Source organism: Dendropsophus ebraccatus, unplaced genomic scaffold, assembly GCF_027789765.1.
Source record: "Dendropsophus ebraccatus isolate aDenEbr1 unplaced genomic scaffold, aDenEbr1.pat pat_scaffold_572_ctg1, whole genome shotgun sequence".
In the NCBI taxonomy this organism is placed as follows: Eukaryota; Metazoa; Chordata; class Amphibia; order Anura; family Hylidae; genus Dendropsophus; species Dendropsophus ebraccatus.
Genome location: NW_027210171.1, coordinates 56,866 through 83,315, shown reverse-complemented (window position 1 = coordinate 83,315; position 26,450 = coordinate 56,866). Strand labels below are relative to the sequence as shown.

Genomic DNA, 26,450 nt, shown 5'->3' with positions numbered 1-26,450 from the left:
GGATTCTGGGAGTGATGTCATCATGACATCATTCTTATCTATGGAATAACAGATGGATAGGACTGGAGAGGTGAGGGATTCTGGGAGTGATGTCATCATGACATTATTCTTATCTATGGAATAACAGATGGATAGGACTGGAGAGGTGAGGGATTCTGGGAGTGATGTCATCATGACCTCATTCTTATCTATGGAATAACAGATGGATAGGACTGGAGAGGTGAGGGATTCTGGGAGTGATGTCATCATGACATTCTTATCTATGCAATAACAGATGGATAGGACTGGAGATGTGAGGGATTCTGGGAGTGATGTCATCATGACATCATTCTTATCTATGGAATAACAGATGGATAGGACTGGAGAGGTGAGGGATTCTGGGAGTGATGTCATCATGACATCATTCTTATCTATGGAATAACAGATGGATAGGACTGGAGAGGTGAGGGATTCTGGGAATGGATGGAGTGATAGTAATGTGTCTCTCCATACACAGGATTACACAGTAGTGAAGAAGTCCTCTAGTGGGCGCTGTGGGGCCCCTGGGTGTGAAGGATGGGGAAGAACCCTGAGCCCAATCCCGGGGCCCCTGATACATGAGGAAATGGAGGAAGAGAAGATCCTAGAAGTCACCAACAAGATGGTGGAGCTGCTGAGTGGAGAGGTGAGACTGTGGCTGCTGGGAATGCTGGGACATTATACAGTAACACCACTGGAGGGGTGGGGGGGATGACTGTGTGATCATTGTGTGTGTCAGGTTCCTATAAGGTGTCAGGACGTGGCGGTCTATTTCTCCATGGAGGAGTGGGAGTATGTAGAAGGACACAAGGATCAGTACAAGGATGTGATGCTGGAGGATCAGCAGCCCCTCCCATCAGCAGGTAATAGACAGGACTATATACACACCTCCTCTCTGTATTATCTGGATGGAAAGAATGAATTCAGTCTCTGTATGTGTTCCCTCCAGTCAGATCCAGTAAGAGAACAGCACCAGAGAGATGTCCCCGTCCTCTTCTTCCACAGGATCAGGTAGATGGAGATGTTCCCTTTGATCTGTACATCCCACCTGACTTCTCCGACTGTCTGATGACTTCTACAATATTTCTCTCACATCTTATGAATCAGGGGGAAGATGTGAACAATATTAATGCTCCAGAGACAGATGTGAGCGGTAATGAGCAGTACAAGGAGGAAATTACTATCGGGGAGCATCTGAATCATAAAATGGCTATGGACATAGTAGTAAAAGAAGAAGAAGAAGACACAGATGACAGCAGTGATGAGCAGTATAAGGGAGACATTCCTATGGGGAAACATCTAAACTCTATGAATGCCATAGACATAAGGGTAAAAGAAGAAGAGACAGATGACAGCAGTGATGAGCAGTATAAGGAGGACATCACTACAGGTAACCGCCCAGGTGAGTAGTGACCACTAAATGCAGAGAACAGTCACACATTCTCCTCAGTCACCGGCTGTAACTATTCTGTGTGGAATATTATAAGCTCTGTGTCCTGTCAGTTTTCCAGCTATATTATCATTCTGCCTAAATTTTAATATACATCACAGTCCCGGCGGTACCTGTTGTGGAAATTAAAAAAAAAAAAAAAACAGGGGTTGTGATCACTAGCAGCTATGTAATATACTCACTTTATTTATTTATTTTTTATTCCATCTTTAAATCAGCGTTATACATTTGGTCGAGCTCCTTTTTCCCTTCGTGACGATATTTGGTCTTTTCTCTGTTAAAAAAAAAAAGAGACAAAACACAGATAGTCCCGGCGCTCACAGACATGGCTCGGTAATGACGAGTGCTTGTTACTAGGGTTAAGAATTCATAAGTGATCGAATTCACTAACCCCTCATGACCTTTGACCATTATACTTAGTTTAGATGCAGGAAAGGCCTCCGACAAGACCTCATGGCCCTGTATTCCCACCACTATTCAGCGTAGACGGTTTGGCCTTATATTCTCCCAATATATTATAACTTATACAGAAACTGACGGCAACTCCAGATTAACAGACTTCACAGTGTGTTTACACACAAAGAGAGACAGATTTTTGAAGCCAAAGCCATGAACAGACTATAAATAGAGAACAGGCCATAAAGGAAAGACTGAGATATCTCCTCTTTTCAAATCTATTCTTGGCTTTTGCTTCCAAAACCTGGCAGATAAATCTCTGTGTAAACGCACCATAATACTTTGCCCTTTGACATGTTTACAGGAACAACACAAGGTTGCCCCCTCTCCTCCTTCTCTTTAATCACTACCTGATACCATCTGCACTGAACAGACATGGAGGGTAGATGGATCATTTTGTCACAGCTATATTCAAATTTTAAAATCCATGGTGAATGCACCCCCCCCCTTATGTCCCTTTATGAAGTGTTGCCAATGCTGGGCCCTCAGACATTGTCGAGGTGTCACCACGTGTTGCAGCTTCTTCTGATTGCAGAATATACCCAGAAACTACAGGAGGATCTCCAGATGGTTCAGTCACTACTGGGATCAGTAGACTCAATAATCAATCTAAAAAAAAAATCTGATTTAACCCTGTCTCAACAAAAAGTATTCCTGGGAATATTGGTGGACTCAAAATTACAGATGTGTTTTCGCTCAGCAGACAAAAAAGGGAAACTAGTTCTTAGAATCAGGAAAAAAAAGCGCAAGATACGGGAGGCGATATCGATCCTTGGATCTTCCTGCATACTTCCTGCATACCAGCGGTGTCCTGGAGCCAAGAGCATTCCAGATGCCTCCAAAAACGACTTGGGGCGTAAACACACTCTAACACCCTTGGTGAGAATATCTCGAAAGTAGTGGCTTCAGACCAACAACTTAATCAAAGTAGTTTCCTGCAATCTACACCACAAAATACTAGTGTACACAGATGCCAACAAATTAGGGTGGAGAGCCCAGATGGGATCTCAATTATTTTAGGGAACATGGCCTCCCCACATGACAAACATGTCTTCCAACTACCAAGAGCTTAAGACCATGCAGATGTTATTTCTTCAAGCCAAGCATACATTAAAGAATGCACACGTTCACGTGTTATCGGACAACATGTCAGCTGTATCCCATCTAAGGCGACAGGGCAGCTCAAAGGTGACCGCATTGCAGTCCCTATCGAATAAGATTTTCATCTGGGCAGAAGAAAACATCAGATCTCTGTCTGTTATCCACCTCAGGGGAACAACGAATATTCAAGCGGACTTCCTCAGCAGGAACATCATAGATACAGGCAAGTGGTCTCTGAAGAACGCCATTTTTAATCAGGCCACCTCTCACTTGGAGTCCCTGAGATAGACCCGTTCACTACCAGGAACAACCGGAAAGTGGACATCTTTTTTTCACTAAATCCGTAGCTCTAGACCAACCTTGGTCCTTTCACCAAGCCAAAGGTCCTACAGGAGATCCTAACAGAAAGGAGCACTGTAATACTAATTGTCCCCTATTGGCCCAAGAGGAGTTGGTTTGGTCTTCTTCAAAAGTTAGCGATAGACCATCCGCTACATCTCCCTCTTCTACAGGACCTTCATCAGGGTCCGGTATACCATCCAAACCCAGCTCCTCTTCTTCTTTCTGCCTGGGTCCTCAAAAGTCCATCCTTAAGAATAGCGGACTTTCAGATGTGGTGATTTCCACGCTGATAAAAAGCAGGAAACCAGTCACAGCAAAGATATATTTGAAGTTGTGGAAAGGTTTTTTTTTGTGCCTGGTGTGATTCTCCACCTCAGATGCCATCACCACCCAACATGCCTCAAATTCTGGACTTCTTGCAGGCAGGTTTAGTTAAAGGTCTTAAACCTGCTATCCTTAAAATTCAAACTTCTGCTTTATCCGCTATGCATGATACCAACCTAGCCGACCATCGTTGGATCAAGAGACTTATAAAAAAGGCATCAAAAATTAATCCTACCCTATAAAATATTTATCCGCATTTAAATGTAGTCTTGGAACGTATTTCTAGATCTCCTTTGAGACTACGCTCCTTTAAGACTGCTTTCTTAGTTGCCATCTCCTCAGTAAGGCGGATACGTGAGCTCCAGGCTCTAACCATAGCCTATTCTTACTGTGTTATCCAAGATAGGATAATCCTGAATACAGATCCTAACTTCCTACCTAAGGTGGTTTCAGATTACCACCGATCACAAGACATCGTTCTTCCATCTTTTTGTGAAAATCCAAAAAATGATCTGGAAGAAAAGTTCCATACCCTGGATGTCCAAATGTTCTTCAAGCTGTGGTCCCTCACTAAGGTAAATGTTGGCATTGTTCTATGGTGGCGTCGTGGAGCTCATCACAGCAAGCTGACATTTACAGAAAAGACAATGAGCATCAAAGAGAAAATATAGGAAAGCCTCAGTTTTCATATTTACAACGTGAAAAATGTTTTACTCACAAAAAATATCTTATAGGGGAGAGGGCATTTTCATGTTCAGACTGTGGAAGAATTTTTACTCAAATCATCTCTTGTTCATCATCAAAAAACTCACACAGGGGAGAAGCCATTTTCATGTTCGGAATGTGGGAACTGTTTTACTATAAAATCTTCACCATCAAAGATTTCACACAATGGAGAAGCCTTTTTCATATTCAGAATGTGGAAAATGTTTTACTGTAAAATCAAATCTTGTTGAGCATCAAAGAACTCATACAGGAGATCAGCCATTTTCATGTTCAGAATGTGGAAAATGTTTTACTCTCAAATCAAATCTTGTTAAACACCAAAGAATTCACACAAAAGAGAAGCCATTTTCATGTTTAGATTGTGGGAAATGTTTTACTGAAAAATCAAATCTTGTTAAACATCAAATAATTCACACGGAAGAGAAGCCATTTTCATGTTCAAAATGTAAGAAATGTTTTACTTGTAAATCAAATTTCACAAAAGAAAGTAGCCAGTTCCTTGTTCAGAAAGAGGGGCTGTTTTTCTAAGAAATCATGTATTTTTAAAAAAATCGGATAATATATTTAAACATCAAAGTCACACAGATGACAAGCCATTTTTACGTTCAGATCGTGGCAAATGTTTTACTGAAAAATCAAATCTTGTTTAACATCGAAGAATTCACACAGAAGAGAAGCCATTTTAATATTCATAGTGTGGGAAATGTTTTACTCAAGCCAAACAGCCAAACTATAGCAGCTGCAGTACTGGGTTTATTACAGAAGGACCAATGTGGTAATGCATGTTCATTCAAGTGTCAAAAGTTGGAAAAATCACAATTTAAAAAAAGTAAAATTTTCAATTTCTGCCATAGACAGCAGTGGACATCTGCGGATCAGCGGCGTAACATCAATTTTCTCCCAGGAAAGCAGTGGATATTGGTAATTGAGAAGCGTAAAGTGACAGTATCTCCCAAGGACAGCAGTGGACATCGGTGGGCCAGCCGCATTAAATGAAGTTTTCTTCTAGGACAGCAATGGCCGTTGGTGGATCAGCTGTGTATACTCACCTCTTCTCTATGGACATTATTGGACGCCGGTGGATCAGCGTTGTAAAATGGCGCTTTCTCCCAGAAAAGCAGTAGACAGCGGCAGCACATGGACTCTCTTCGACCCAGAAGGACTTAGCACAGACACCAGTAGATGGCAGCAGAAGTACTTGTGAGGAGCGACTAGCACAGACAGGATCTGTAGCGGGAATCACCTTTTTTTTAAATAACGCTCCCAATGAATTTTCACACATTCTTTTTTTTTTTTAATATTAAGTAAAATTATTATACTACGACTATTGAGCTGAATGGGCTTCCTGATATGATCTGCAGTGAACGGACATGGAGGGTAGATGCCACAGCTGGATTTAAAATTTTGAAATCCATGTTGCATCCCCCCTTATGTGCCCCTAAGTATCCAGATATGTCTGTAGCGCCCGGGGTTGAAGTGGTGACAGTGCTCGGCCCTCAGACACTATTGAGGTGTCACCACGTGTTACTGCTCTCTGGGAGGGATGGTAAGATGTGGTGCACCCCAATGGGTAATAAGTCCAGACTGTCAGGGTTCACAGGAAACAGCGGTTTCTTCTTCGTCTTCTGTGCGGTCTAGCAGAGTCTCTTCACTCCTCTGGTCTCTGCAGAATACCAGGTGACTGACTGACTCTTCCTTTTATACTGTTTGGGAGAAAATTAGAACTTTCTAGTGGGCGGGGTGGAGTGGAGAAGCACGGCCTTAACAGATACAATGTTTCAACTTTACATAGAAACATAGAAGATTGTCGGCAGAAAAAGACCACTAGGTCCATCTAGTCGGCCCTTTTAGTATTTCCTTTCTTATTATCTTAGGATAGATGTATGTTTATCCCAGGCATGTTTAAATTCTGTTATTGTGGATTTACCAACCACCTCTGCTGGAAGTTTGTTCCAAGTATCTACTACTCTTTCAGTAAAATAATATTTTTTCACGTTGCTTCTGATCTTTCCCCCAATTAACCTCTCACTGTGTCCTCTTGTTCTTGAGCTCATTTTTTTACTAAAACACTTCCCTCTTGAACCTTATTTAGTCCTGTAACATACTTAAAGGTTTCCGTCATGTCCCCCCTTTCCCTTCTTTCCTCCAGACTATACAGATTCAAATCCTTAAGGCCCCCTTCACACGTCCGGAAAAACCACCCGGATTTCCTATCAGGAAATCCGGACGGATTTACGGACGCATAGACTTACATTGGACACGGACACCCTTCCGTAATTTTCCGGAAGGGTGTCCGTTCCGGAAAATAGGACCGGATTTTTTAGAACCGGTCCTATTTTCGTCCGGAAATCCGGCCCATAGGAGTCTATGGGAGCGCCCGGGCCCCAGACGCTTTCCTGATGCACATCAGGAAAGCGTCCGGAGTTCCACTCACCTTCCGCCTCTGCCCCGTCGTCCTGCTGCCTCTTCGTCCGCATCCCTGTCTGCAGGTACCCCCCGCGGCCACTCGCGGCACCCCCGCACCCCCCCCCTCCCGCGGCCACTCGCCGCACCCCCGCACCCCCCCCCCCGCGGCCAATCGCCGCACCCCCGCACCCCCCCGCGGCCACTCGACGCTGACAGGCCATGATGGGAGTTCTACTTCTGCAGCCTGTGGCCATCCAGGTTGCAGAAGTACAACTCCCACCATGCCCCTGCTGACAAGTCATGATGGGAGTTGTACTTCTACAACCTGGATGGCCACAGACTGCAGAAGTACAACTCCCATCATGTACTGCAACCTGGGTGACCACAGACTGCAGAAGTACAACTTCCATCATGACCTGTCAGCCAAGCATGATGGGAGATGTAATTCTGCAAGCTGTGACCATCCAGTTTGCAGAAATACATGTCCTATTTTTCTTCTCATCAGTAAATCCTGAAGGTTTTTCCTGATGGTTTCCTGAAGGTAAAAACGGATTACTGTCAGGAAATCCTGATACTTTCCTGATGACATTTAAGGCCTCCTGATCAGGATTTCCTGACAGTAAAAACTGACACGGATGTGTGAATGGGGCCTAAGTCTTTCCTGATATGGTTTATGCCTCACACCCTCCACCATTTATGTAGCGCGTCTTTGGACCCGTTCTATTTTATCAATGTCCTTTTTTAGATGAGGTCTCCAGAACTGGACACAGTATTCCAGATGTGGCCTCACCAGAGCTCTATACAGCGGGATCACAATCTCCCTCTTCCTACTGGTTATACCTCTAGCTATACACCCCAGCATACGATTTGCTTTCCCCACCGCCTGGTTGCACTGGTGACTCATTTTAAGGCTGTCCGATATCATTACCCCTAAATCCTTCTCTTCTGAAGTCTTTTCCAACACAGAACTGCCGATGTGATACTCTGATAGAGGATTCCTCCTCCCCAAGTGCATTATTTTACATTTGGAAACGTTAAACTTTTCAATTTGCACAGTTTGGACCACTTATCTAGCCAAGCTAAATTGTTTTCCATATTACTGACACCTCCAGGAATATCAACCCTTTATGGGGTTGATGGGGAACTGTATCAAAAGCTTTGCTGAAGTCCAGATAGGCGATATCCACAGCACCACCTTCATCCAGCACTATTGTGGCATAATCAAAGAAATCAATGAGATTAGTCTGACATTATCGGCCCCCAGTAAAGCCATGCTTTTTTGGATCCATCAAAGTTGTTGATTCTTAGGCGATCCATTATCTTCTTTTTCGTCATTTTCACTACTACAGATGTCAGGCTCACTGGCCTGTAGTTACTGGGCTCTTCTCTACTCCCCTTCTTGTGGATTGGTATAACATTGGATGTTCTCCAATCATCGGGGACATCTCCTGTTAGCAGGGATTGGTTATACAAATCTGTCAGGGGGGCAACAATCACAGCTTTATATCACACAATCACAACTTTAGTATGCCACAGACTTTGATTGAGTTTCCATACAGGTCTATGGGAATGACACAGCAGCTTCTTTCTAGACATAAACAACATTGAAAAGATCAGTGTCTGTTTTTTCCCCTCCAAAACCTCAGCTCTGCACACCATCTCACAGCAACAGTGGAAAACTACCGGCTTCTAAGCTTCCTGTGTCATAGCTTGGCTTTATATTAACCCCTTCAGAGTATGGTGCAGGTACAGTGCAATTACAGTGAACATAACAAAAAGACCTTATATACCGAGTACAAGTGTGCACAACAAAACAACACAGTGCAAGTTATCCCCTGAAAGTACAATAAAGTGAGATACTCATGGCCTTCCATTATAGTCCGCAGGTGTCCATGATCACAGGTACCTTACTCCTGGGCGCTACATTTGTCCCCTGTATGTATATGTGTATATATACACTCATACACACACACTGAGCCCTCCGAGCGAGTATTAGGGTCCTTTTACACATACAGATAAATCGCTCATTTAGTGAACGACAAGTGATGATTTTTTGTTATAAACGAGAAGGTAAATCGCTATGAAACGTTTATAATGCGATCATAATTACCATAGTAAATGCAGTTGTATATATTCTGTGAATATCCGTAATTGCGGTCGTATCTATATACTGTGAGCGACGAGCGTTTACACTGAAAGACTGGAGAAGGATTAACAATGATTTTGAGGTAAGCCCGAAAGATACGATCGGCGACATACAAGCGAATATTTGTGGTAGTTGTGATCGTTGCCGCATTTACACCAGAAGATTATTGATTAAATTTCTTTTTTTTTTTTTTACGATAATCAGGCCGTGTAAAAGGCCCTTTAGATAAGATACCTCTCAGGTTCCAGGGGCTGCGGCTGCTTCCTGTTGGCTTGTACTCCACCCATGTCCTGCAAGTGTTATAAATAGAGATTTGGCTCCCATCTGCCCAGTTGTAGGCTTATTCAGCCCAGGAGAGGCCATTGCTAGTGTGAGAATGCTGGAGTAGGGACCATGTCTCTGAGGACACCTTAATGTGGTGACACGGTGCACTCTGTAGGGTCAAATAGTTTGGCGAAGATCCTCATTTTGTAATATCTATAGAGCAGGTTTTTATCGTGTGTATACGGGGGGGGGGGGGGAGTATGTACAGTAAGTGTTTGCACCTGTAGGTTACTGTTGCACTTTCTGTATTTCAGGTTATTGATATGTAGGGGGTCAGTAGTCCTATTTTTTATTTGAGAAGAGTTTCCATTTCTTTTCCTACTAAGGACGTCATCTCCCCGGCCTCCAGCTTCTAGATTCTTCTCCCTGACACTTCCTGTGGATGGGAACAGATCTGATCATTCTTATTATGTTACATAAAAAAGAGTAACTTTCCATGTCTGCAATATGTTTAAGCTTCTATTACTGGGAAATAAGAGAAATGGTGTTTTCTCCTTTGCAGATGATTCTACCAGGAGCTCAGGGGGACATCAGATCTCCTCAGAGGATCATATCACACAAGATACATATGAGGAGCCGTCCACTATGCCAGATACACCCTCAGCCCCTCACAGCAATGTAGTCAAATCCAGTCTTCTTCACCATCAAAGAACTTACAAAGGGGAGGAGACATTTTCATGTTCAGAATGTGGAAAATGTTTTAACGTGAAATCACATCTTGTTGAACATAAGAGAATTCACACAGGGGTGAAGCCATTTTCATGTTCAGAATGTGGGAGATGTTTTACTTATAAATTAAATCTTGTTAAACATCAAAGATGTCACACAGACAAGGCGGCATTTTCATGTTCAGAATGTGGGAAATATTTTACTCTGACATCAAATCTTGTTAAGCATCAAAGAATTCACACAGGGGTGAAGCCATTTTCATGTTCAGAATGTGGGAAATGTTTTACTTTAAAATCAAATCTTGTTATACATCAAAAAATTCACATAGACGAAAAGGCATTTTCATGTTCAGAATGTGGGAAATGTTTTACTCTGACATCAAATCTTGTTAAGCATCAAAGAATTCACACAGACGAGAAGCCATTTTCATGTTCAGAATGTGGGAAATGTTTTACTGAGAAATCAAGTCTTGTTGACCATCAAAGAATTCACACAGGGGCCACACCATTTACATGCTCAGAATGTGGGAAATGTTTTAATAAGAAATCAAATCTTCTTTGCCATCAAAGAATTCACACAGGGGTGAAGCCATTTTCATGTTCAGAATGTGGAAAATGTTTTATAGTGAAAACACGTCTTGTTGACCATCAAAGAATTCACACAGGGGAGAAGCCATTTTCATGTTCAGAATGTGGAAAAAGTTTTTCTCATAAATCAAATCTTGCTAAACATAAAAGAATTCACACAGACAAGAAGCCATTTTAATACTCGGAGTGTGGAAAATGTTTTACTCAGAAATCAAATCTTGGTGTTGGGAGATGAGCAATTTCTCAGTAAAACAGACAAACTATAGCAGCTGCAGTACTGGGACTGTTACAGAAGGACCAATGTGTTAATGCATGTTCTTGTAAAAGTGTCAAAAGTTGGGAAAAAAAAATCACAATTTAAAAAAACAAACAAAAAAACAAGCTTATCATATTATGAGTAACAAAAGCTTATATTGACAGTTAGAATGAGTTACTGCAGCAAGTCAATATTTGCATTGTTGACCCTTCTTCAGGACCTCTGCAGTTCTCCCTGGCTGCTCTCAATCAACTTCTGGACCAAATCCTGACTGATAGCTGTCCATTCTTGCACAATCAATGCTTGCATTTTGTCAGAATTTGTTGGTTTTTGTTTGTCTACCCATCTCTTGATGATTGACCACAAGTTCTCAATGGGATTAAGATCTGGTGAGTTTCCAGGCCATGGACCCAAAATCTCTATGTTTTGCTCCCTGAGCCATTTAGTTATCACCTTTTGCTTTATGGCAAGGTGCTCCATCATGCTGGAAAAGGCATTGTTGATCGCCAAACTGCTCTTGGACGGTTGGGAGAAGTTGCTCTTGGAGGACATTCTGGTACCATTCTTTATTCTTGGCCGTGTTTTTAGGCAAGACTGTGAGAGAGCCGATTCCTTTGGTTGAGAAGCAACCCCACACATGAATGGTTTTAGGATGCTTTACAGTTGGCATGAGACAAGACTGGTGGTAGCGCTCACCTCGTCCTTCTCCGAATAAGCTGTTTTCCAGATGTCCCAAACAATCGGAAAGGGGATTCATCAGAGAAAATGACTTTACCCCAGTCCTCAGCAGTCCACTCCCTGGACCTTTTGCAGAATATCCGTCTGTCCCTGATGTTTTTTCTGGAGAGAAGTGGCTTCTTTGCTGCCCTCCTTGAGACCAGGCCTTGCTCCAAGAGTCTCCACCTCACAGTGCATGCAGATGCACTTACACCTGCCTGCTGCCATTCCTGAACAAGCTCTGCACTGCTGGTAGCCCGATTCCACAGCCGAAACACTTTTAAGAGACGGTCCTGGTGCTTGCTGGTCTTTCTTGGGCGCCCTGGAGCCTTTTTGGCAACAATGGAACCTCTCTTCTTGAAGTTCTTGATGATACGATAGATTGTTGACTGAGGTGCAATCTTTCTAGCTGCGATACTCTTCCCTTTTAGGCCATTTTTGTGCAGTGCAATGATGACTGCACGTGTTTCTTTAGCGGTAACCATGGTTAACAAAAGAGAAACAATGATGCCAAGCACCAGCCTCCTTTTAAAGTGTCCAGTGGTGTCATTCTTACTTAATCATGATAGATTGATCTCCAGCCCTGTCCTCATCAACACCCACACCTGTGTTAATGGAGCAATCACTGAAACGATGTTAGCTGGTCCTTTTAGGGCAGGGCTGCAATGATGTTGAAATGTGTTTTGGGGGATAAAGTTCATTTTCTAGGCAAATATTGACTTTGCAAGTAATTGCTGTTAAGCTGATTACTCTTTATAACATTCTGGAGTATATGCTGTGAGGAATATGGACAGCCCTGTTCCTATTGTGTGTACAGTTATATTATATGTGGTATGAAAGTGTTTTACGTATTCACACACTACAGACCGTTATGTGTATTCCACTCACTATACCTTAGCTTGTCGAAACATCATAAACTCTGGGTAGTTTATTGAGGATCTCTGGTCAGGAAACACTACGCCTGGTTTATTAAGGGTCTCGGGGAAACCTGGAGTTCTTATCTACTTCAATGAATGGATAGACCCACTCAAACACAACACCCCCCAACCATAGGGCAATGGTTCAATTACAGGACATATGCAATGAGGTGTCCCTGGTCCGTCCCTATTATCACCTAATCAGCCAATTAGGGACAACTCATTATCCTAATCACCTGATGGGCGGCCAATCAGGGACAACTCATTATCCTAATCACCTGATGGGCAGCTCTGAAATCTGAGCTGAGTTTTGACTGTATAAAATATGGCGGCAACAGCAAAACTGGGATGGCAGTGTAGGGGTCAGTCTGACTGAGCTGCGATCCATGATTTCTCCTACCCCCTGGGAAGGCAACGACTATTGTAAGTCTTAGATAGTTACTGCTTATTTCTCCCTTTTATTTTATACTGTTATAGTATGTATGTATGTCACCTTATTTTACTTTTTTTTTTGTAAGCACTGTACCTTTTGTCTATTAAAGCTTAAAACTTTAATAAGTTTGGTCCTTGTATGCTCTAAGAATCCATAGCCTTTGGATGTAGTGTTTTAACCCTGTGAGTGCCAGTGAGTGGTGTTGTGGGTTGACAGTGTCCTTTCACACTTAAAGGACAAGTGCTATGAAAAACTTTTTCCCAGTAATTGAAGCACATTACAAAGTTATATAACTCTGTAATGTGCTTCAATCACCTATCTGCCTCCCTTCCCTGTCTTTTCCCCCCTTCACCCCCCACCAGGAAGTGTCCTAACTCACACAGACCTAATGACTGCCGTCACCATCACCAGGCAGCTCCTTCTTGTGAGAAAGAGTCATCAGCAGGATGGCTGGTCTAGGTCCTGTTACAGCAGCCCCCCCTCCCCAGTCCAAGTGATGGCTTGCAGTTGTTCAGCCAATGGGAGCTGAGCAAGCTGAGTCACCTGAAAAGGCGGGGAGGGGAAGGCTAGTGTAACAGGAGAAGGAGCTGAGAGAAGAGCTTGGTGACGGTGACGACAGTAATTAGGTCTGTGTGAGTTAGGACACTTCCTGGTGGGGGGTGGAAGGGGGAAAAGACAGGGAAGGGAGGCAGACAGGTGATTGAAGCACATTACAGAGTTATAGAACTTTGTAATGTGCTTCAATTATTTTTTTCAATTATAATTTGAAAGGTGGTGGCAGCGTGTGTGTTTGAGGTGCTTGGACTGTGTTGGGGTGGGATTTATGCTCAATTTGCCACCTGAAGCGGTAGGTGAGTGCAAGATTGAGTGAGTGAAAATAGATTAACCCCTTGCAGTGGCATCTACGTCACGTGCTAGTGTGTATGTGACGTATGCAAATTGCCATTTTAAAAACTGAAGCGAGGGGGGCGTGACCAACTATGGCCGTGTGAGGACGCTTCAGCCTGAGCTCCTCCAGACCCAGACTACAATCTGCTGGCATCGGCCCTCTTCAACATGGGGAAGACCGCTAAAAAAAACAGGGGACATTCCTTAACCCGCTCTACACCCCCACAGGGGGACATCGGGGCATATTTCGCCTGCCCGGAGACACCAGCACCCGCATCAGGCACGGAGCTGCAGGACACAGAAAATGGCCGCCGCCATGCTGACGAGGCACCTGGCCACCCTACAGCAGCCCGCACAAGATCATCTGTGGCCGCAATTGAGCACCGACACCTACCGAGGTCCTCCGCCGGCACCGACACCTCCCTGAAGCAACCAGAGACGACTACCCCGACCTCCTCGCAGCTGCACATGTGGCCCGACGGGACCTTCGGCGGCCATCTTGATCCTAGGCCGAGCGGCGCGCAGCAGACCCAGAGTGAGCCGGAGGAGCGGTGGCAGCGGGAGGACACTGACCAGAGTGTCCGGCAGGTACCCCCTCCCTCATTGGAGACCCCGCACTGTGCCCCCCTATCCGTGGCACTACCGCCGCGCCGCTCCCAGGCCGACCCCCCCCATCGGGCCTACTACTGCGGCCTTGCCGCCTACTGCCACACCAGGCCTCAACCCCCAGACAGCACCATGGGACGGCGGCGCGGAGCACAACCCATGGTTCGCACCCCCAATGCCTGCTCAAACCCAGCTGGGGGACCCCCTGCCCTTACCCCAACCTGCTCAAGGGGGGCTCTCTCCAGCCTCCTCGTCCCACTGGTCCACAGGATCCTCTTGGGGAAGCTCACCCCCGCATACCACGGCGGCTGTAACCCACACGGTTGCCCTCATCCACGCACCGGCCACTGCTGTCTCACCTCACGGCCGAATATTGTCACCTAGGAGGCTGCCGGACGTACCTTCTTCCCTGGAGGGCACCCCCCTATTTTCAGGGTTTGCTCCCAATCTGCTACCTCTGGGGTCCCTGACTTGCCATTTCCACTGACTGCCAGCCGCCCCTCAGTACTGGATGACAATAGGCCGGTGTCCCTGGCGGATCTCAGGGCTCTTACCCAGTCCCTTCCTACTAAAACCGACATTTCCACTCTGGCCAAGCAACTACTAGATGAATGTAAACATGAATTTGCGCAATTTCATGCTGAACTCACAACGGTCTCATCTAAAGTAGATGTATTGGAAACTGCGCAGGAGACTACCTCCACAACTCTGCTAGCCCTTCAACACGATGTGCAATCACATTCTGATAAGCTGTTTGTCCTGCAACAACACATAGACGATATTGAAAACCGCAACAGGCGCAATAATCTCAGGATCCGCGGCCTCCCAGAATCTGTGCCTTCCTCTGATCTACTTGCGGTGCTGTCCACCATCTTTAATGACCTCCTGGAGCAGCCACCTAATACGCACATCGAGATAGACAGAGCGCATAGGGCACTGCAGCCCCCTAGCCGAGACAACCAGAGACCCAGGGATGTCATCTGCCGCGTCCACTTTTACTCTACTAAAGAGCCCGGCGCCGACGCAATGTCACCTACAGAGGAGTGCATCTGCTTATCCTACAGGACCTCTCCCGACATACCTTGGCCCAAAGGGCCACTCTCCGCCCGGTGTTGGACATCCTACGTGACCGTAATATCCCCTTCCGCTGGGGATTCCCCTTCGCCCTCATTGTGCGCTTGAATGGTCGGTCCCTCACCCTGCGCGCGCCAGAAGACATCCCGGGATTTCTACGAGATTTAAACATCACCAACATCTCCATACCTGAGTGGCCCTCGCTACTTACCTCCTCCAGGAGCACCAAAAGGCCTTTCTCGCCCCGATCTCCCAACTCGACGCCCGTGGGGCCCCGATCCTCCAGGCGAGATGGCCCCCGACCTGCCCCGGCTTCTCCCTCGCACTCCCCAGCCCACGCTGGCTCCCGAGCCCGCCTTTCCTGAGCCATGGACAGCATCTCGTCTTAGCTGTCTCTTCCCCCCAATAGATGGGAAACCCAGCCTGGACATTTCCGGGCCTGGTAGTACTCAGTTTGAGGTTCTTAGAGTATACGCTGCAGTTTGTTGTCTGTGTGTGCTCCCCTGACATTCCCTGGAGGTCTTCGGCGGTGCCTACCTACATCTTTCCTGAATGGCGGATTTACATGTAGCAACCTACAACGCGAGGGGATTGAACACGCCCCGGAAAAGATCGCAGGTTCTCCACCATTTCCACCGCCGGAAGGTACATATACTCTGCTTACAGGAGACGCACTTTAAAACAGGCCATGCACCCACGCACCGCGACAGACACTATACACAATGGTTCTTCGCCAATAACCCTGATTCTAGAACCAAGGGTGTGGCCCTAGCTATACACAAGTCCCTGCCATGTCAAATACTATCCTGCACGATACCTAATACTTACCCTCTCCATTAGTGGCCATATCTTTACCATAATTAACACTTATGCCCCGAACCAAGACCAAATTGCTTTCCTCATGAACCTAATTGATCTATCCCTCCCCTTAGTCAGGGGGACCGTGCTCTTCTGCGGAGACCTTAATCTCACATTAGACCCGTCCTTGGACAATTCCACAGGCCGCTCTAGTTTTTCGTACCCAGCGATTAAAAAAGTCAAAAAAGCCCTGCTCCAACTACAACTTTATGATGCCTGGCGCTTGATGCATTCTGCGGACCGAGATTATACCTTTTTTTCTAATTCACATGGGACATACAGCCGTATTGACCATATCCTCATCCAACATAGTGCATTGCCGTGGTTGGCGACTGCCTCCATAGGCAACATACTATGGTCGAATCACGCCCCTGTCTTTTGCTCCCTTACCCTACCGTTCCTATCGAAGACTGCGGGGTCCTGGCGTTTAAATGAGTCTTTGCTTCTGGATACAGTATGTTTAGCTGATCTGAAGCAAACTATAACGCCGGCGGGAGGCCATGGTGTTTGGCATGTGTTCATGAAATTACTCAGCCTGTGAGCTACGTTTGCGATATACCTTGCATATGAAAAAGAAAAATAAAACAATGGAAAGCATCTATTGTGAGTATGTGTCTCTCTAATCTTAGAAGGACAGCTCATCTTGAAAAAAACGCTGCAAGAACGAGGTAATATCGCAAGGTAGATTATACTACCTATTACACCACACCCTATTACCCCTGTCAGCGATCCTGGATACGACCCCACCTACCGTAAAGCACTCGTTTGAATATGCTCAATTGCAACATTTTTACTCCACTACTAAACGTACGCACACTTTGCACCAGGAACTGACAGATTTCGAACATCTATACGTGTCCCCTCCCTGTCCTCCACACATCATCTCTGTGGTATACCAACAGTTACTGTCCTCAGGTTCTCGGCACTTACCGTCTTTCTGCTCGGCCTGGGAGACAGAGTTGGGAAAAAGCTTTACGCCACAGCAATGGTCTAAGGCCTTTTTTCTATCCCACAAGGCAGTACTGGCGTGCAAATCACAAGAAACTAGTTACAAAATCATCTCCCGATGGTATCGTGTCCCCTCTCTTCTCCATAAGTGGTATCCCACGGTACCTGATGTGTGCTGGCGATGTGAAGAGGCTTGGGGGACCATGTCGCACGTATGGTATACGTGCCCGCGGCTACGGGGATACTGGTCGACTATCCTACGCACCATACACAATGTCATAGGTGTCCTTATCCCCAACACCCCAGAAGCGGTGCTGTTATATATGTTTCCCACTGCCCAATCCCGTTTCAAGAAGTCCTTAGCTAGACATCTCCTGCAGGCAGCGAAGACAGTGCTACCCCAACGGTGGAGATCCACGGAGCCCCCAACATTAGATGATTGGCTCGCTGAAATTGCCCAAATACATGATATGGAGAATCTTATTGCGGTCACCCCGACAGCTGTAAAGAAGTACACAGCGACCTGGAGCCCGTGGTTGCTCTTTCGTTCCACCGATTCTTATAGAACCGTGGCTGTTTGAACAATCCTGCTCTTTTCAACATGGGAGCTGTCCTCCCCTCGCGTGGTCCATTCTCATCGCCCTACTGGTAGGCACGGCCGAAATGTTTAACATAATGAATGTCATTATAAACGCAAGTTATTCAGCTAACAACATCCCCTCCCCCCCCCAGTGTCTGTGTCTTCTTGTCCTTGTCTTTTTGTGTCACTATGTCTAATTTCTCATGACAAAGTTTTTCTTTTTAAGTTATTGCTAAATTCATACATACAGCTCAGCTACATGTACATTACACACATACAGCTCAGCTACATGTACATTACACATATACAGCTCAGCTACATGTACATTACACACATACAGCTCAGCTACATGTACATTACACACATACAGCTCAGCTACATGTACATTACACACATACAGCTCTACTGTGTACACATACAGCTCAGCTACATGTACACTAACGTTATTGTAGGAAAAACTTCCATAAAATACAGCATGTGAACAGGTACATGTAAGCTAGACGCGTTTCGGCTGTAACCTCCCTTTATCACAGCTAAATGAATAATAGACATACAACTAAAACAACAGAAGAAACACCCTCTCACCACATGGTATCCAGTCAGGTTCACACATCAGATGACTAATTAATAAGCAAGGTTCGAACCAGACTTGGGAGTGGGGAAGGGGAAAAGACAAGCAACCTGCACAATGCTGATTAAGGTGCGTTTACACGAAATGATAATTGGTACGATTAACTATGTCAGAGTAACGATTTTTTTTCATAACGATCAGCGTTTAGACGATACGATATATCGTACGGAAAATCGTTTTGCGATCGCTTAAACCTATCTCACACATTGGTTAAATCGGCGAACGACTGTTCACACGGAACGATCTGCGAATTTTTTGCGAACGACAAACGACGGTTTGATGACATGTTGAAAGATCAAAATGAACGATTTCTCGTTCGTCGTTTGATCGTTCGCCGCGTTTACACGTACGATTATCGTTCGAATTCGATCAATATCGCGCAAATTCGCACTATAATCGTTACGTTTAAATGCACCATTAACAATTACAATTGTAGAGCAAAATTCACATGAAGAGAGAACTGACGTCCTAAGGATGAAAAAGTGGTGCACTAAAAGTATCAGCATAGGTTTTTAAAAAACTATTCATAGATATAAAGAAGATCTGAAGTTTAAACCTGCTGGAAAGCGTGTATTTAGTTTAAGAATCCAGAACGCTTCTCTAGTGAGGAGCTTCTGCTTCCAGTCACAAACCTCTTACATTTTTGGTTACTTTTTCTAAACCCATAAAAGTGAAAAATGTTACATCTCCTTCATGGTGATCAATAAAGTGCTTAGCTGCACCAGATGATTTTACATTCTTGGCTCTTATGTCACGTACACTCACCGGCCACTTTATTAGGTACACCATGCTAGTAACGGGTTGGACCCCCTTTTGCCTTCAGAACTGCCTCAATTCTTCGTGGCATAGATTCAACAAGGTGCTGGAAGCTTCCTCAGAGATTTTGGTCCATACTGACATGATGGCATCACACAGTTGCGGCAGATTTGTCGGCTGCACATCCATGATGCGCATCTCCCATTCCACCACATCCCAAAGATGCTCTATTGGATTGAGATCTGGTGACTGTGGAGGCCATTTGAGTACAGTGAACTCATTGTCATGTTCAAGAAACCAGTCTGAGATGATTCTAGCTTTATGACATGGCGCATTATCCTGCTGAAAGTAGCCATCAGATGTTGGGTACATTGTGGTCATAAAGGGATGGACATGGTCAGCAATAATACTCAGGTAGGCTGTGGTGTTGCAACGATGCTCAATTGGTACCAAGGGGCCCAAAGAGTGCCAAGAAAATATTCCCCACACCATGACACCACCACCACCAGCCTGAACCGTTGATACAAGGCAGGATGGATCCATGCTTTCATGTTGTTGACGCCAAATTCTGACCCTACCATCAGAATGTCGCAGCAGAAATCGAGACTCATCAGACCAGGCAACGTTTTTCCAATCTTCTACTGTCCAATTTCGATGAGCTTGTGCAAATTGTAGCCTCAGTTTCCTGTTCTTAGCTGAAAGAAGTGGCATCCGGTGTGGTCTTCTGCTGCTGTAGCCCATCTGCCTCAAAGTTCCACGTACTGTGCGTTCAGAGATGCTCTTCTGCCTACCTTGGTTGTAACGGTTGGCTATTTGAGTCACTGTTGCCTTTCTATCAGCTCGAACCAGTCTGCCCATTCTCCTCTGACCGCTGGCATCAACAAGGCATTTCCGCCCACAGAACTGCCGCTCACTGGATGTTTTTTCTTTTTCGGACCATTTTCTGTAAACCCTAGAGATGGTTGTGCGTGAAAATCCCAGTAGATCAGCAGTTTCTGAAATACTCAGACCAGCCCTTCTGGCACCAACAACCATGCCACGTTCAAAGGCCCTCAAATCCCCTTTCTTCCCCATACTGATGCTCGGTTTGAACTGCAGGAGATTGTCTTGACCATGTCTACATGCCTAAATTCACTGAGTTGCCGCCATGTGATTGGCTGATTAGAAATTAAGTTGTAACGTGCAGTTGGACAAGTTTACCTAATAAAGTGGCCGGTGAGTGTAGGTGCTCTGCTATGTGGGTTTTAATTTTCCGGCGCTGCATCCTATGTACATAAGGTTACAAGAGGAACACTGAATGGCATAAACTGCATGGTGTGAATCACAGTTAATAAATGACTGGATATTGTGGGACTTGTTGTTAGTACCTATAAATGTTTTTGTCTTGTGCGCAAACTTGCACACATTTTGTTGCACACAGTTGTATGTCCATTATTCATTTAGCAGTGATAAAGGCTCAAACGCGTCTAGCTTACACGTACCTGTTCACATGCAGTATTTTATGGAAGTTTTTTTTCTACAATAGTTAGTGTTTTTAAGGACTTTTTTTCTGCTGGAACATTTTTTCATTTGTGGATTTGTTGCTGCGGACTGTTCCCCGCTAAGTTCCTACTGCAATTTTTGTCCCAACACGATAAATATGGGCAAGGTAGAGTGTCTTTCCAGCCGCAATTATATTTCAGCATAATTATGGTGCATGCGGTTTTAGCTACATGTACATTACACACATACAGCTCAGCTACATGTACATTACACACATACAGCTCAGCTACATGTAAATTACACATATACAGCTCAGCTACATGTACATTACACATATACAGCTCAGCTACATGTACATTACACATATACAGCTTAGCTACATGTACATTACAAATATATAGCTCTGTGTACACATACAGCTCAGCTACATGTACATTACACACATACAGCTCAGCTACATGTACATTACACACATACAGCTCAGCTACATGTACATTACACACATATACAGCTTAGCTACATGTACATTACAAATATATAGCTCTACTGTGTACACATACAGCTCAGCTACATGTACATTACACATATACAGCTCAGCTACATGTACATTACACATATACAGCTCAGCTACATGTACATTACACACATACAGCTCAGCTACATGTACATTACACACATACAGCTCAGCTACATGTACATTACACACATACAGCTCAGCTACATGTACATTACACACATATACAGCTCAGCTACATGTACATTACACACATATACAGCTCAGCTACATGTATATTACACATATACAGCTCAGCTACATGTATATTACACATATACAGCTCAGCTACATGTACATTACACATATACAGCTCTACTGTGTACACATACAGCTCAGCTACATGTACATTACACACATACAGCTCAGCTACATGTACATTACACATATACAGCTCTACTGTGTACACATATACAGCTCAGCTACATGTACATTACACACATACAGCTCAGCTACATGTACATTACACACATACAGCTCAGCTACATGTACATTACACACATACAGCTCAGCTACATGTACATTACACACATACACAGCTCAGCTACATGTACATTACACACATATACAGCTCAGCTACATGTACATTACACACATATACAGCTCAGCTACATGTACATTACACATATACAGCTCAGCTACATGTACATTACATACATACAGCTAAGCTACATGTACATTACACACATACAGCTCAGCTACATGTACATTACACATATACAGCTCAGCTACATGTACATTACACATATACAGCTTAGCTACATGTACATTACACACATACAGCTCAGCTACATGTACATTACACACATACAGCTCAGCTACATGTACATTACACACATATACAGCTCAGCTACATGTACATTACACACATACAGCTCAGCTACATGTACATTACACATATACAGCTCTACTGTGTACACATACAGCTCAGCTACATGTACATTACACACATACAACTCAGCTACATGTACATTACACATATACAGCTCAGCTACATGTACATTACACATATACAGCTCAGCTACATGTACATTACACATATACAGCTCAGCTACATGTACATTACACACATATACAGCTCAGCTACATGTATATTACACATATACAGCTCAGCTACATGTACATTACACATATACAGCTCAGCTACATGTACATTACACATACAGCTCAGCTACATGTACATTACACATATACAGCTCAGCTACATGTACATTACACATATACAGCTCTACTGTGTACACATATACAGCTCAGCTACATGTACATTACACACATACAGCTCAGCTACATGTACATTACACACATACAGCTCAGCTACATGTACATTACACACATACAGCTCAGCTACATGTACATTACACACATACACAGCTCAGCTACATGTACATTACACACATATACAGCTCAGCTACATGTACATTACACATATACAGCTCAGCTACATGTACATTACATACATACAGCTAAGCTACATGTACATTACACACATACAGCTCAGCTACATGTACATTACACATATACAGCTCAGCTACATGTACATTACACATATACAGCTTAGCTACATGTACATTACACACATACAGCTCAGCTACATGTACATTACACACATACAGCTCAGCTACATGTACATTACACACATACAGCTCAGCTACATGTACATTACACACATACAGCTCAGCTACATGTACATTACACACATATACAGCTCAGCTACATGTACATTACACATATACAGCTCTACTGTGTACACATACAGCTCAGCTACATGTACATTACACACATACAACTCAGCTACATGTACATTACACATATACAGCTCTACTGTGTACACATATACAGCTCAGCTACATGTACATTACACACATACAGCTCAGCTACATGTACATTACACACATACAGCTCAGCTACATGTACATTACACACATACAGCTCAGCTACATGTACATTACACACATACAGCTCAGCTACATGTGCATTACACACATACAGCTCAGCTACATGTGCATTACACACATACAGCTCAGCTACATGTACATTACACATATACAGCTCAGCTACATGTACATTACACACATACAGCTCAGCTACATGTACATTACACATATACAGCTCAGCTACATGTACATTACACACATACAGCTCAGCTACATGTACATTACACATATACAGCTCAGCTACATGTACATTACACACAGACAGCTCTGCTGCATACACATCACTTCAGCTCATCCAGCACAGCAGAGTCCTGCATACACTGAGGAGACGAGGCTGAAGTTGGTTTCTTATTCAGCCAGTTTCTTATTCAGAGGATTTTTCTTTTTCCTGTTTTAGCTATTATTCTTACAGAAAATGTATAATATTCGTACCCTACCGTAAGTGAGGGGCCCTGAGGGGACTGGTGATAAAAATGGCAAAAAAGACCCCACGGTTGGCATAAAAATGGGCATGAAAGTAAAACCACAAAATTATTATTTAAAAATAAAATTGACTTTGGGCCACTGATCTCACACTGATAATACACAGAGAGGGATGCCCTGCATCATACCCAAGAGAGTCCAGCCTGGCCCAAAGTGGTTCTGGGTATAAAAACTGGCATCAAAGTGGGCAGATTGGCATTTTTCCCAATTTGAATAAGTAACAGGTGTTTTCAAAGGGTTAAATGAGTTTGGGCCACTGATCTCACACTGATAATACACGGAGAGGGATGCCCCGCATCACATCCAAGAGAGTCCAGCCTGGCCCAAAGTGGTTCTGGGTATAAAAACTGGCATCAAAGTGGGCACATAGGCATTTTTCATGATTTGAATAAGTAACAGGTATTTTCAAAGGGTTAAATGAGTTTGGGCCACTGATCTCACACTGATAATACACAGAGAGGGATGCCCCGCATCACATCCAAGAGAGTCCAGCCTGGCCCAAAGTGGTTCTGGGTATAAAAACTGGCATCAAAGTGGGCACATAGCCATTTTTCATGATTTGAATAAGTAACAGCTATTTTCAAAGGGTTAAATGAGTTTGGGCCACTGATCTCACACTACATACACACAGATAGGCATACCCCGCATCACATCCAAGAAAGTCCAGCCTGGCCCAAAGTGGTTCTGGGTATAAAAACTGGCATCAAAGTGGGCAGATTGGCATTTTTTCCTAATTTGAATAAGTAACAGCTGTTTTCAAAGGGTTAAATGAGTTTGGGCCACTGATCTCACACTGATAATACACAGAGAGGGATGCCCCGCATCATACCCAAGAGAGTCCAGCCTGACCCAAAGTGGTTCTGGGTATAAAAACTGGCATCAAAGTGGGCACATAGCCATTTTTCATGATTTGAATAAGTAACAGCTATTTTCAAAGGGTTAAATGAGTTTGGGCCACTGATCTCACACTGATAATACACAGAGAGGGATGCCCCGCATCATACCCAAGAGAGTCCAGCCTGGCCCAAAGTGGTTCTGGGTATAAAAACTGGCATCAAAGTGGGCACAGAGCCATTTTTCATGATTTGAATAAGTAACAGCTATTTTCAAAGGGTTAAATGAGTTTGGGCCACTGATCTCACACTACGTACACACAGACAGGCATGCCTCGCATCACATTCAAGAGAGTCCAGCCTGGCCCAAAGTGGTTCTGGGTATAAAAACTGGCATCAAAGTGGGCAGATTGGCATTTTTTCCTAATTTGAATAAGTAACAGGTGTTTTCAAAGGGTTAAATGAGTTTGGGCCACTGATCTCACACTGATAATACACAGAGAGGGATGCCCCGCATCACATCCAAGAGAGTCCAGCCTGGCCCAAAGTGGTTCTTGGTATAAAAACTGGCATCAAAGTGGGCAGATGGGCATTTTTGTCCTATTTTGAATAAGTAACAGGTGTTTTCAAAGGGTTAAATGAGTTTGGGCCACTGATCTCACACTGATAATACACAGAGAGGGATGCCCCGCATCACATCCAAGAGAGTCCAGCCTGGCCCAAAGTGGTTCTGGGTATAAAAACTGGCATCAAAGTGGGCAGATTGGCATTTTTGTCCTATTTTGAATAAGTAACAGGTGTTTTCAAAGGGTTAAATGAGTTTGGGCCACTGATCTCACACTGATAATACACAGAGAGGGATGCCCCGCATCACATCCAAGAGAGTCCAGCCTGGCCCAAAGTGGTTCTGGGTATAAAACCTGGCATCAAAGTGGGCACATAGCCATTTTTCATGATTTGAATAAGTAACAGCTATTTTCAAAGGGTTAAATGAGTTTGGGCCACTGATCTCACACTACGTACACACAGATAGGGATGCCCCGCATCACATCCAAGTAAGTCCAGCCTGGCCCAAAGTGGTTCTGGGTATAAAAACTGGCATCAAAGTGGGCAGATTGGCATTTTTTTCCTAATTTGAATAAGTAACAGCTGTTTTCAAAGGGTTAAATGAGTTTGGGCCACTGATCTCACACTGATAATACACAGAGAGGGATGCCCCGCATCACATCCAAGAGGGTCCAGCCTGGCCCAAAGTGGTTCTGGGTATAAAAACTGGCATCAAAGTGGGCAGATTGGCATTTTTTCCTAATTTGAATAAGTAACAGCTGTTTTCAAAGGGTTAAATGAGTTTGGGCCACTGATCTCACACTGATAATACACAGAGAGGGATGCCCCGCATCATACCCAAGAGAGTCCAGCCTGGCCCAAAGTGGTTCTGGGTATAAAAACTGGCATCAAAGTGGGCACATAGCCATTTTTCATGATTTGAATAAGTAACAGCTATTTTCAAAGGGTTAAATGAGTTTGGGCCACTGATCTCACACTACGTACACACAGACAGGCATGCCCCGCATCACATTCAAGAGAGTCCAGCCTGGCCCAAAGTGGTTCTGGGTATAAAAACTGGCATCAAAGTGGGCAGATTGGCATTTTTTCCTAATTTGAATAAGTAACAGCTGTTTTCAAAGGGTTAAATGAGTTTGGGCCACTGATCTCACACTGATAATACACAGAGAGGGATGCCCCGCATCATACCCAAGAGAGTCCAGCCTGGCCCAAAGTGGTTCTTGGTATAAAAACTGGCATCAAAGTGGGCAGATGGGCATTTTAGTCCTATTTTGAATAAGTAACAGGTGTTTTCAAAGGGTTAAATGAGTTTGGGCCACTGATCTTACACTGATAATACACAGAGAGGGATGCCCCACATCACATCTAAGAGAGTCCAGCCTGGC

General features: G+C 44.2%; 1 pseudogene; it reads left to right on the top strand.

Annotated features, from left to right (window-relative positions):
* Nucleotides 1-26,450, top strand: part of LOC138777492 (zinc finger protein 208-like) — an 81,709-nt pseudogene that overhangs the window by 13,156 nt on the left and 42,103 nt on the right.